A 2,968-nucleotide genomic window follows, 5' to 3' on the forward strand; every position below is an offset into this window, starting at 1 on the left:
CTTGAGTCTGTAAGCCTTTGGTTCTTCATATATAAAGTGAGGGGGATTTGACTAGGCGATGTCTAAGGCTCCTTCCAGCACCGAGAGTCCAAGACTCTAAGAGAACACTGGCTAATACACAGAAATGGAAGGACCAAACCTCAGTTTACTCATCTGTAAAATGCACCCATCTGAGGCCGGTGCTGAGGAGCAAGTGAGGTCACACGTAACACTAGCATACCCTGAGGGTCAAATAATTACTAGCTTCTTGCCATTGTTTTTTGAAGAGTGAGCGTATCTAGCTGTGCCAGGTTCTTGAAGCCTCTGGGAAAGGGGTTCCAAACTAGGGGTGAGTTTTATAAAACAAACCAAGTATTTGGCATGCAGTGTCACTTAAAACTGATGAAGGGCTTCCCTGGTGGTGCAGTGGTTGATAGTCCGCCTGCCGATGCAGGGGACACAGGTTCGTGCCCCGGTCCGGGAAGATCCCACGTGCCGCGGAGCGGCTGGGCCCGTGAGTCATGGCCGCTGAGCCTGCGCATCCGGAGCCTGTGCTCCGCAACGGGAGAGGCCACAACAGTGAGAGGCCCGCGTACCACACACACACACACACAACTGATGAAAACTTACGTCCACACAAATACCTGCCTACGAATGTGTATAGAAGCTTTATTCATAATTGCCAAAATTTGAAGCAATCGAGACATCCTTCAGGATAAATCAACTGTGGTGCTTCTATACAATGGAATATTATTATTAGTGCTAATGAGCTACTAAGCTATGAGAAGACATGGAGGAAACAAATGCATGTTACTAAGTGAGAAAAGCCAATCTGAAAAGGCTGCATACTGTGTGATTCTGACTATATGATACATTGGAAAAGGCAACATTACTGGAGACAACAAGATCAGTGGTTGCAGGGGTGAGAGAGGAGGAATGGAGGAATTGGTGAAGCACTGGGGATTCCCAGGGCAGTGAAACGATGTATGATACTATAATGGTGCACACCTGTCATTAGACATTGGTTCAAACCCATAGAATGTGCAACACCAAGAGTGAACCCTTTGGTTAATAACTATGTGTGAATATTGGTTCATCGATTGCAACAAATGGACCATACTGGTGTGGGATGTTGATGGTGGGGAAGGCTGTGTGTGGTTGGGGGGAGGGAACTCTGTATTCTCACTCCATTTTGCTGTGAACCTAAAACTGTTCTAAACAGAAAGTCCATTAGTTTTTCAAAATGCAAATTACCTTTAGGCAGAGTTTCATGGGCCCAGCTACGCCATGTGATCTCAGCCCTGTGGGCACGTGACCGATGCTCTTCAGCTTGGGAACCTCCCAAACTTATTTAGACCAGTGACCCTGAGCCCTTTTGAGACTTTTGTTTTTCACTTTGTGCAACTGAAGGCATATTCATAGAGTTGTGTAGCCATCACTACCGCCTCATTCCAGAACACTTTGCTCTCTCCCCTAGAAAACCCCATACCCTTTGGCAATTATCCTCCATTTCCCCCTGCAACTTCCAGCCCTAGGCAGTCACTAATCTCCTTTCTGTCTCTATGGATTTGCTTGTTCTGGACATTTCATATAAATGGAATCATACAAGTGTGGTCTTTTGTGACTGGCCTCTTTCACTTAGCATAATGCTTTTTTGTTTGTTATAATTTTTTTTTTTTTTTTGCAGTACGCGGGCCTCTCCCTGCTGCGGCCTCTCCTATCGTGGAGCACAGGCTCCGGACGCGCAGGCCCAGTGGCCACGGCTCACGGGCCCAGCCGCTCCGTGCGCACTCGGGGTCCTCCCGGACCGGGGCACGAACCCGCGTCCCCCGCATCGGCAGGCGGACTCCCAACCACTGCACCACCAGGGAAGCCCCTATTAGTTCTTTTTTTTAAACATCTTTATTGGAGTATAATTGCTTTACAATGGTGTTAGTTTCTGCTTTATAACAAAGTGAATCAGCTATACATATACATATATCCCCATATCTCTTCCCATGCTTTAAGGTCCATCTGCGTTGTAGCCTGTATCAGCACCTCGTTTCTTTTTATGGCCCACTAATATTCCATTGTATGCATATACCACATTTTATTTATCCATTCATGTATTGATGGATACATGGGGTTGTATCTACATTTTGGCAATTATGAATAACAGTTCTATGAATATTCGTGTACAAGTTTTTAAATGGGCACATGTTTTCATTTCTCTTGGGTATATACCTAAGGTGGAATTGCTGGGTCATATGGTAATTCTGTCTAGGGAACTGCCAGACTGCTTTCTGAAGTAGCTGCATCGTTTTACAATCCTAACAGCAGAGAAGAGGAGTTCTGATTTCTCCACATCTTTGTCAACACTTGTTATTATCTGTCTTTTTAATTATGGCCACCCTATTGGATGTGAAGTGGTATCTCATTGTGGTTTGAATTGTATTTCTCTGATGGTTAATAATATTGAGAAACTTTTCATGTACATCTTGTCCAACTGTGTGTCTTCTTTGGAGGAATGTCTATTTAGATTCTTTGCCCATTTTTTTTTTAGAGCAGCAGCTTTTAAAATTAATTAATTAATCAATCAATCAATCAATTAATTAGGCTGTGTCCAGTCTTAGTTGCAGCATGTGGGATCTTTTGTTGTGGAGCACGAGCTCTTCATTGCAGCACACGGGCTTCTCTCTAGCTGTGGTGTGCGGGCTCCAGAGCGCACAGGCCCAGTAGTTGTGGTGCGTGGGCTTAGTTGCCCTGAGGCATGTGGGACTTAGTTACCTGACCGGGGATCGAACCTGTGTCCCCTGAATTGGATGGTGGATTCTTAACCACTGGACCACTAGGGAAGTCCCCCTCTTTGCCCATTTTTAAATTGGATTATTTGTCTTTTTACTCCCTTTGAAGCTCTTGAAAGCCCCAGTTCTTCTACCCACAAAAATACAAATAAGACCTCAGGTTAAGAAACTCTGGGCTCTGGAACCAGACTCTGGGGCCGACCCAA

The sequence above is a fragment of the Delphinus delphis genome, chromosome 4, assembly GCF_949987515.2.
Source record: "Delphinus delphis chromosome 4, mDelDel1.2, whole genome shotgun sequence".
Lineage (NCBI taxonomy): Eukaryota > Metazoa > Chordata > Mammalia > Artiodactyla > Delphinidae > Delphinus > Delphinus delphis.